Here is a 10,559-nt window from a genome sequence, read left to right on the forward strand (position 1 = left end):
AGTGATTGAAGAAGTTTTTCTGACAGCTTTGTAAGAAAAATATTCTTAAATAAATGATAATTATATTGATTGATTTTTACAATTATTGTCACCAATTAGTCACATTACCCCGCTAAGGGTTAACACCAATAACTGGGTTACAATTAAAAAGCAATAAAGAAAACTTGTCAACTCATTGATAACTTTAATAAAATAATAGTATTATTTTTTTTTATAAATTTTCAAAACAAAATAAAAATTATATTACCTACATTTAGGTATGTGTGTAGGCTTAAATGACAAGACATACACCTGAAAATAATAACTAGCCGAAAAGTAAAACTGAGAAAAAACACAATTGTCTGTAATCTAAGTTGTCGTCATGGTTTCAACACATTTATTTTTGGATTTTTTTTATCTGGCAGCATTTTAAAACAAAAACCTAAGGAAAAAAAACAAAAATCATAAAAAAGGTAAAAGTGTAAATAATTGTTGTAGTTTTCGTAAATGTAAATGACTGTCTGTCTGTCTTTTTGAAAAACAAAAAAAACTCAAAACTGAAAACAAAGTTTATAAAATGCGTCTATTATTATGATTTCCATGAACAATTTCTATGCAATAACAGCAATTACATCATGATTTTTATAGTTATATGTTAGTGTGTGTGTGTATTTATGAGTATATGCCACATACAAACTTGCCACCAAGGTAAAGTACTATTTTTATATTCATTCACTTTAGATGTTTAAAAATGTGTGTCTTTGTATGCAAGAGTTTTTTTTTGTCTAAGGTGTTTATATGCATGTTTTTATTGGGTGATAATTGAAAAGTTTATTTAACAAAACAATTCATTGTGAACATTAATTTCAGTTGTATAATATAAACACCTTAAAAATGATCACACCCAAGGCATGCAATTGTTCTATGATGCCTCATATGAAAAGTTAAATAATTAAGTAAGTATATTGTTTGTTGAGGAAATTAAAAAGAACTATTATTTTGTAAATGTTGTTGATGGCATATAAAAAGGGTTTAATAAAACAACATTTCAAGGACAAATTTTAAAATAATAAATGTTAAAATTGTTTTTGTACACAATTTAAAATTTGAATGTGAGCAACTGCACAATAGTCGTTTATTTAATAACTGCTTCATACTGCGATTATAATCCGGAATGTTAATTCTTGAACTCTTACAATTATATACGAAAAATTGTCAATATAATTCTCAATTAGTTAAGAATATTTCACATCTGTTCGCATGTCTGTTGAAAATATTCGCAATTGATCACTCTTTTTTCATTTTCGAAAATTTAATCAAACAGCACAAATTGTTAAACAACTTTAGAATTTGTTCTAAAATAACCAGTTCTAGAATGGATGTAAGCAGAAGTAGGTCAGATTCATGAACAGCAATCTTGGAACTAGTGATGCCGCCATTAACTCTGGAACTTTTTCCTTAGAACATTGTTGTGATTTCAAAGAAATTCTAAAGAGTTTTTATGGAACTAGTTCAATGGAACGCATACTAGTTTAGAAACTACTTCTTGGAACTTAATTTAAATTTATTTTTCATTAAAAACTGATTTTATCCTAGGAGCTAGAATCAAATCTGAACTGATCCCAACAAAATTCATTGGAGAAATTGTTGTTGACATAAAAGTTTGTAAAAAGTACAGTATGAACAATATGGTTTTTTTCAGTATAATTTTAGCTTATATAAAACGTAGTCATGCAGAAGGGTCGGGTTGCATGAGGGTTAAGTGAAATATTGGAACGCCAAATTTCATCGAATTATCGACTTAGAAAATGATTCTGAGCCTATTGGTATAATTAAAGGTCGGTTTAGGACCATGCTTTACAAACATTAGTGGGCAATTTTTTCGAAATAGGTCTCAAATATTCCGTAATTTTAAGCTTATCACGGGAAAAATAATTAAAATTTTTGTTAGGTCTCACAAAGTAGGGAACTGAGACCCATTCTAAAAGTATTCATTTTTATTTTTCTTGTGCTCAGTACATGACTACATGAGATTCCTCAAAAAAGGTTTCTCGAGACACCCTAATGTACATATGTATAAGTCTTTTCTCAAAATCTTCCTAGTTCTAAGAATGGTAAATTAGAACAAAAGTAATAAAACGTTGAAAAATCCTGTTCCATAATCGCTTCCATATAACTAGTTCGAAAGGTGACAATGACGAACAGAAATAATTGGTCTCCAGGCCAAACAAGAATGACTAAAGGCTATAATCGGAACTAGTTGTAGAATTAAAGCAATTTTTCCCGGTTATCATTCTTAAAAAATGAATCTGTTCGAGAACTGTTCTATAAAACGAGTGTCGTAAAGCTTCTCGTGTTCAGTACATTAATACGCATAAATTAAGAGGTATTACTACATGAGATTCCTAAAAATACTGTTCCTTGGGACGCTCTAATGTACATATGTATAAGTCTTTTCTCAAAATCTTCGCTAAAACTAGTTCTAAGATTGGTAAATTCGAACATAAATAATAAAAGGTCAAAAGAAACTGTTCCAGAACCGTTCTATAAAATGAGTATCGATTTCATAACGCTCCGATGTAACCAGTCCCGAAGGTGATAATATCGAACAGAAATCATTGGCCAAACAAGAACGAGTATTGGATATAATCGTAACTAGTTGTGGAACTAATGCAATTTTTTCGGTTATCATTCTTAAAAAACGAACCAGTTCCAGAATTCTTCTATAGAACGAGTGTCGTAAAGCTTCCACAGAATCAGTTCCAAAGGTGACAATATCGAACAAAAAACGTTGGTGTCCAAGCCAAAACGATTACAGGTTATATTCATGAGATCTAGACCAGTTGCGGAACGAAACATTTTTTCTGTGTAAAGTTGGAAAGTTATTAAAAAAATTGGAAATATCTTGTGATTTTTAACATTCATGGAAAAACTCAACACAATTTAATTGGTATTTTGAGAATTTTTTTCTGACAAAAATATTGTGCTCCGATCTTTATAATAAATAATAAATTTGATATATTTTTTATAAAAGGGCCTTCTTTTTGTCGAAATGGGTTGAAGAATTGTGTCCAGCAAAACATTTTCACGAATTTAAGTTAAATAAAACAAAATTTTATTTTAAATATTAAACACCTTTTCTAAAATTCATACGAAATACTTTAAGAACATTATTTAAATATTAACTCACCTTTGTTTAACACACATTATCCAATATATGAAACCATGCAAGATAAGTTATTAGTTGTTATTGCAGAACGAACAAAAAAATATATTCCAAAAAATTGGAAAATAAATTCAGGAACACGTGGAGATTTTAACAGCAGCAAAAATCACTATTTTTTTATAAATCTATTAAAATGTTAGTTACACTTTAGCAAAGAATAATAGAAACTAAATTAGAAACTTTACACTTAATATGAATGATATTTTTGTATTCCTTTACAAAAGGATAATGGTTTTGATTGATTTAAAAAATAACACTTGTTTAGCAAAATGAAAACATAAAACTGAACAGATTCATTGATTTAGACATCTAAGCGTTTAGCACTTTATTTTGTTTGGTAATCGTTGTTGTTTCTTTGCTGTCAACCAGGTATTCAAACAAAAGCAATATTTGTTTTGATTTATTTGTATGTATTTTTTCTTTCTTTAAAATTTTGACTGATTGATTTGCAGGTGTTTTATTAAGGGTTGTTGGATTTCTTTTTTTCTTGGGAAAAGTTAAATTATTGCAGGATATTTTTTTTTTAATTTGAAATTTTTACTTAATTCGTTGATTGTTTAAGTTTGACTAATGTTAAAACCACTAAGCACTAAAATAATGAAAATAAATTAAAACATTATTGTTAAAAAAAAATTTAATAAAACAAAACACTTTGAAAATGGAAAACGAAACTAAGGGAGTTTTTAGGTTGGCACAAAAATTTTAGAAAATCCATGTTTTAGCAGCACTTTTTTTATAACACATTTTTTTACATAAATCCTTTTTTTAATTTTTCAATCATTTTATTTAAAATTTCCTTATAATTTGTATAATATATAATATTTTTTAATATTTTTATCATTAATATCCACGCCCTTTTTGCTTTTTTTTTGCACTGGGATTTATAAAATTTTTTCTCACTTATTTGGTTTATTTTGCACAAAAAAAACACTCTGATACACACTCAGCAAAATTCCTTTCAACATAAGTATTTTTTTTTCTACACGTGACTCAATTTTTGTTAGAGGTCATGATAAAAAAAAATGAAAAACAATTGTTTAACACTTAAATTCACTGAAAAAAAAACTACTTATACAAACTATATAAACACTATTTGAATTATATTTATTAAATTTCAATTTTCTCAACCCATGCTTTTCATTACCGTGTTTTTGGTATAATTTTTCTTTAATTTGTTCTGTTTTTTTTTTTTTTGTCTTCTTATTTAGTTTTCACATCACCCGTGTATATACTTTTATTTAATGTTTAGTCCATGTCCTTTTACCGTGTTGTGTATGTCTCCAATTTCTTTGGTGTTTTAGGCTCCAACGTGTTTTGTTGAAAAAAACATTATTTACCATGCCAGCCAGCAGTTGTAAGCCATGGCAAAAACAGACATTTCCGTTTTTGCCGTTATTTTTCTCTTTTTGTTTTGTGCTACTTTGTGCTTTTCCCCACATTTCCCTTTACTCTCAACTCTAAATGAAAAAAGAAAAGAAACGAACTGTTTGTGTACATTTTTCTCTGTGGGAAATTTTGCAGAAATTTTCTATGCTCTTTTTGGGTTTTATTTTTGTTTTACACCCTGACTGTCTGTTTTGGGGCTCTTTGAAATTTGGGGAATCATATGGGTTATAAGGACTTTTTTGTGACAGTTTGCAGCTGATTTAATGAAAAAAATTGGGTTTATGTTCTTTTTTATTCAAAAATAATGTAATTAAAACAATAAATATTAGTTAATTGCATAGAGTGACCTACTTATAAAACATACTTGAGGGTTTCAAGTTTAAATTCCGTGGCTTCTTTGATCTCTTTCAGAGATAGCTGATAAAAATTTTTCCAGCCGTTTAATCTAATAAAGGTATTTAATGATTTTTGGACTGGCTGATGTATTGACATATTCTATTCTCTTTATATAAAATTTTAGCATATTAGATCCAGTTGTTCATGTCCTACCACATTCTAATTATTTCCGGAAAGACGGACCTATGGTACCCAACTTCCAACCGTTATAGATTCTTAGGGATATTTTTTCTGAAAAAATATTTCTAATGAAATCTTAAAGGCAATTTTGTTCATTTGTTATAAAGTTTTTAGTTCTAATGATTAAGTCCTGTTGTATTTAAGTTGACTTTGGAAAGAAAGACAACAATCTTACTATTTGGTTCTTGTAGAACTTAAAACCGTGAAGCTAAAATCAAACGCGAGTACCAGTCAGTAAGAACGCAACTACATGGCCTTTGCACTGGATACTCTGAATACATTACCTTCACTAGAATCCCTAGATATCATAAGGGATTAGTTGCCAGATCCATATAACATTCATCCGCAAATTAATTATCAATCTGAATATCTATCTACTCGCTTTTGGACTTTCTCCTATGGGGCGATAAGGTTATCAATAAAATGTTTCTATTTTATTCTTTTCGAACTTTGACATCATTATCAAGAAATATTTTTGACCGAATTTAGGCTTTATTGGGCCTGCTGTTTTAAATCTATCAAGATTTAATTGATTTTGGAAACTTATGGCATTTTATTACATGGACACTATATATAAGTTTAAAACTAACTTAGTGGATAGGTCATATTCTAAGTAGACCAGTAAATAACACCACACGAGTGACTTTAGTTTGGAATCATTAGGGAAGTATGAGCCTAAGTCATCGTAGAATTGCATAACGCTGAATAGTATTTAGGAATCTCAAAGGAATCAACGAAATTAAAACACACTACAATAAGTTGTAATTTTTTGAAGAAGTTCTATGGTCCCAAGTGGAATAAATAAATGTAAAATTTCCCGATTTTCAATAGGAAATAATTGATTACCATTGAAGAAGGTTATCTCAGCAGTTTGCATCAGATGGACTGATTGTATTAAGAGTTTATAAGAATGAGGTATATAAATGCTTTATTTCACTGAGTTATCATCGAGAACTCCATCTAATCTAACTGAAGGTCCAATTAATGGAAAATTTAAACAGAGAAAAATCTCCTAAAGAGTACAACACAAGAAGCCTCAGAATGAACAAGTTCAACTTTAGTACGTTTCTTAGGTGGACACATAGGATTATGAGCTCAACTATACGAAATTGGACTTTTGATTCAGACGAATGTAGATAAAATGGAGAGTACAATGAAACCCTGTAGGACTTGTTATGTCATTGTCTGACTTTCGTTTAAATTAGATCCAAATATCTTGAAAGCGATATTATTCCTCATATAACATCTCTCACGAACACCTACTGGATAATTTTAAGGAATTACGTACAGGAAACTGTGTTTCTAATCATCAGGGGATATTACCATAATATATCACTCTAGGTTCATATAAACATATTTATGAACACGAGCACAGAACAGGCCTGATAGTTGCCTAGGAGCATTTCTTTAGATTTGATGTAGCATGTATATTTCTATCAAACTAACTAACTAAAATAATTATAGAAAATACTGAAGAAAAAGCTTTAAATTTTTTGCTCCAAAAGTTTACGTGTTGAATACTTTTGTGACCTCAATACTACAGGGTCTAAATTTCAATCTGACTGAGTGGCTTTTAAAGAGCTTATCTGAAATCAAATCTGACAAGCTACATAGTCTAAAAGTTTTAAAAGAGCTTATCTGATCAATACTTCACATATTTTAATCTTAAGCTGGGATCAGCAGAGAGATACAAATTGACTCTCTTACACTTATCATATTTCGTGTAAAATCAATAGAGCTTATAAGCTCTTAAGAACTCATTAGCATAAAGCTTTAAAGCTTTGACGATTTAAAACTATAATTCATATGACAAACTTTTATCAACGTATTCATAAAATTCCTGCAAAACTCGGAAATCTCTTGTACTTACACAACTACTAACTTTTCAAGTAGCCTGTACGAAAACCAAGCAGTGATGTTGTAAATAAGGCAGCGAACTAACGAATAAGAAGTCAAGGTTCGTATTATGTGTGAGCAATTAAGCAAAAACCTTTTTAACTCCCTATTTGTAAGTACTTATTTAAGTAGTTATTTGTAAGCAAGCGTGATAAGTACTTGCCTCCATATAATGATGAAGTACTGAAAAGCGACTTTTTCAACTTTTTAAGCTTTTGCTGCAATTTTTTGGGTTTTTTTTCACACAACTTTTCTTTAATAAACCGACATCTTTATTTGTCCAACCTGCCCAATGATCAATTGATTGAAAGCTTATGTATATGTAGTTTCATATGTATGTATTATAGATCTAACGATTTCAAAATGTTGGATCTGAAATGGTGTGATAAATTGAATCGATATTTTGAAAGCAATGAATGATAATTCCATTGACTACGAATGATGTATCATACTTAATAATGGAGACCACCTCTAATAATAAGTGAGAGTAATTATTTTATAATAGATAACACTAAAAAATTTGCTAAAAGAGCAAGTTAATCTGATTATAAAAAAAAACTTTAATTTCTCTCAATATCCTTCCTCAACAGCTGATCTTTACTGTCATTCCAAAAAAAAAGTAACAAAATCAAAATTTATGGCTTTGATCCACATTTCGCAAAGCTTACACATCTACATACACACACAAATTTTAGCTCACTCACAAAATGGTAGTAAAAATCAGCTGTTTAAATTATTTCAAACAATTGAACGTTACAACAAACAACCAAGAAAAAAACAGACAAATTCTGCACAAAACAACTGGCAACATACAACCAACCTAATTCAAAAATATTAGTACTTCCAATGATCCCAAAATATATTGTAGTTGCACAAAGGTACAGATTTACAGCAAGAGTAAGTACCATTACAAATATTCTCTTTTTTTGGTAAGGAATTTTCTTTATATAGAAATTAAACTCTCCTTGACAGCAAACATAGAAAAAAACTCCCTTCTCTCTTTGGTAGTAGGTATGTAAGTATGTGCGTGTGTGTTTGTGATGGTTTCTGTATTGGAGTGTTGAATTTTTTCATTGTAATATATTTTGCAACAATTCCTCTCAACCCTCTTATGTTTGCTTTAGTGAGTTTTACTTTAATAGAGTTAATACAATGTTTGACACATAAGGCGCCTGTCTGTATGGTAAAATGTCAGGTTTTCTTCTTTTGTTTTTTTTAGTTGTTTGATTCTATTTGTTCCTTTTACTTCTTACTATAGTTACATACATACATACTTATGTATGTATTTTAATGTAAATGTTCTATATATAGTAAAAAAATAAAGATAAATCAAAATAAGTACCATTGTAAAGAAATAGTACTTTTAACAAAGTAAGGGCATATAGTTATTTTTAAGCTTTTCGTTGATATATAGTAGTAGATTTATGTGGAGCAGATTTTATTTGCAGTGACAGATAAACCTGCTTAAATAGCTTATTTTGTTTAGTTTCAACTCGAGAACTTTAAATGTTTCAAAATTTCCAAAAAGTACTAAAATTTCCTTCAAAAAGTACTTGTTTATATAGAGAAAGAAGGTGCTAAAGTACTTTAATTTTCATCCCTGTATTTTTACTGTTTTGTGTCAGTTTTTCAGTTTTTTTTTTCTTTTTCGCAAATTCCTTTTTGTGTATTTTCAGTTTTTCTTTTAAGCAGCAAAGACAGAAAACAGCCAGAATGAAGAAAAAACATGCCAATACTGGAATTTTTGTTGCTGTAGTTGTTGTTGTTTTTTCTTGTATACTTCTGCTCCTGCTTGTAAGTATGTATGTACTTTTTTTACTACTACTACTTCTGGCTGATGGTTAATTTTGCTTGGGGTTTTCTTATAAGAGTATGGGAACCTTTTGCAAAAAAAAAAAAAAAAGAAAAAAAAAAACATCACAAAATATACAAGCGCGCGGCGGGTGTGGTCCATATTAGAAAGAAATACAGGAAAATTGTGATTTTTTTCACTTGTTATAAAATTAAATTATTTGAATTTTCCTTTTGTCATATTTTCTCATTTTTATAACAACACCAATTTAACACAAATTATTTCTAGTTTTAATTTTTTTATTTTTCTTTTTTTAAGGTTTGTTTTTTATGCCAACCACCCTTTTTCAATTTCCTTTTTCATTTTTTATTATTATTTTTTTTTATTACAAGTCACCCTGTGTTTTTTTCACTTTTTATGTAAAAACAATTTTCCTTGTTTTATAATTAACCTTTAATTTTTCCAATTTGATTTTCTTTAACACTTTTCTTTTTCACTGGTCATTACTTTTTCCGAAAGGGGGTTTTTATTTTCAAAAATTACAACAAATTTTTAAACAAATCATAAGAAAATTCTTATTTTCTTTTATTTTTTGTAATTTCCTCTACTTTTTCCTTATAAAAACAATTTTTATTAGAACACACACATAAACTTTTTTGTATTTTCTTTTATATATATTTTTTTTTAAGATTTCCCGTCGTTACAGTATTCGATTTTAATCCAAAAGACGCACACGTTCGCTTATCGAGCACAACAACTGAGAACTAAATTGCTCTTGAATGGTGCTGCATACAGGAACCTGTGTTGTCGGACAGTTTGTCTGTCTGTCTGTGTGTTGGGTATAGACATTACCACACAACAAACAGAAAATATGCCTTATACTAATACCCACCAACAGACAAAACAATTTGAGCAAATAATGATGCTCTCAATTGTCAAAGTTACGCGAATATCTCAAACCGGTTAAATAACTTGTTTATAACTCCCTCTTTAGAAAAATTCTCTATTTAAGGTTTATACTCTCGCATTCATACTCTTTTTCCATTTACACGAACTCACATACTTTCTTCTGAACGAAACATTTTTTGTGTGTGATGAAAACAAAGAAGTACATTTGTCACACATGAGGAAAACTCTTCTATCACTGCTTACTCTCTGTTTAATCTCTGTTAGTGTTTTACAGGTAAGTTAAGCAAACTCTTCTACTGGAGTGTGTTCGTTAACATAACTGTTAAAGCTAAAACCAGTTTATGTTGCATGTAGATGCTGTATGTATTAATTTGGTTTGGTTTATCTTGTTTAAAGCCTCTCTTTTTTTCTTCGAAAAAAAAAGTACTTAAGAAGCCCTTCCTTCATTCATTGATACTTGTATTATGATACCTGTTAATTCTTTTTGTCTTAGTTTTAAAGTTCTCATTTTACCAATAACCCTTTTTATGGCTGCATTAACCTTCATTTGGAAATAATAAAAGTGTTAATGGTTTTCTAATATAATATTGAAATTTTATTCTCCATGGGAAACAAAGACTATTTTGAAGTAATTTTTTTATCTCGGACTTGGATGACTCCAACTATCTCTCCGTTATACAAATAAATATTTACGAAGCCTATGATAATATGTTGCACTTGATCCAATCGGTATTTTGCAACATATGAACCGGTAAAGTTGCCCTATGATGGAAAGCTTTATGAAAAAGATTGGCA

The 10,559-nt window shown here is 29.1% G+C and overlaps 1 protein-coding gene across 1 annotated transcript in view; it reads right to left on the reverse strand.

Moving 5' to 3' along the window:
- The window catches only part of LOC119608214 (protein turtle-like), a gene marked incomplete at its 3' end in the record, with an annotated part of 126,631 nt that extends 117,024 nt beyond the window's left edge, over nucleotides 1–9,607 (reverse strand). Inside the window, exons 1-2 of the mRNA XM_037962528.1 lie at nucleotides 9,307–9,607; nucleotides 3,170–3,794 (exon numbers count right to left, since the gene is read on the reverse strand). The remainder of the gene's footprint in view (nucleotides 1–3,169; nucleotides 3,795–9,306) is intronic.
- Between the last annotated feature and the right edge of the window lie 952 nt (nucleotides 9,608–10,559).

The sequence above is a fragment of the Lucilia sericata genome, unplaced genomic scaffold (assembly GCF_015586225.1).
Source record: "Lucilia sericata isolate MDLA Ls3-8-SP2 unplaced genomic scaffold, ASM1558622v1 Contig000807F_arrow, whole genome shotgun sequence".
Taxonomy (NCBI): Eukaryota; Metazoa; Arthropoda; class Insecta; order Diptera; family Calliphoridae; genus Lucilia; species Lucilia sericata.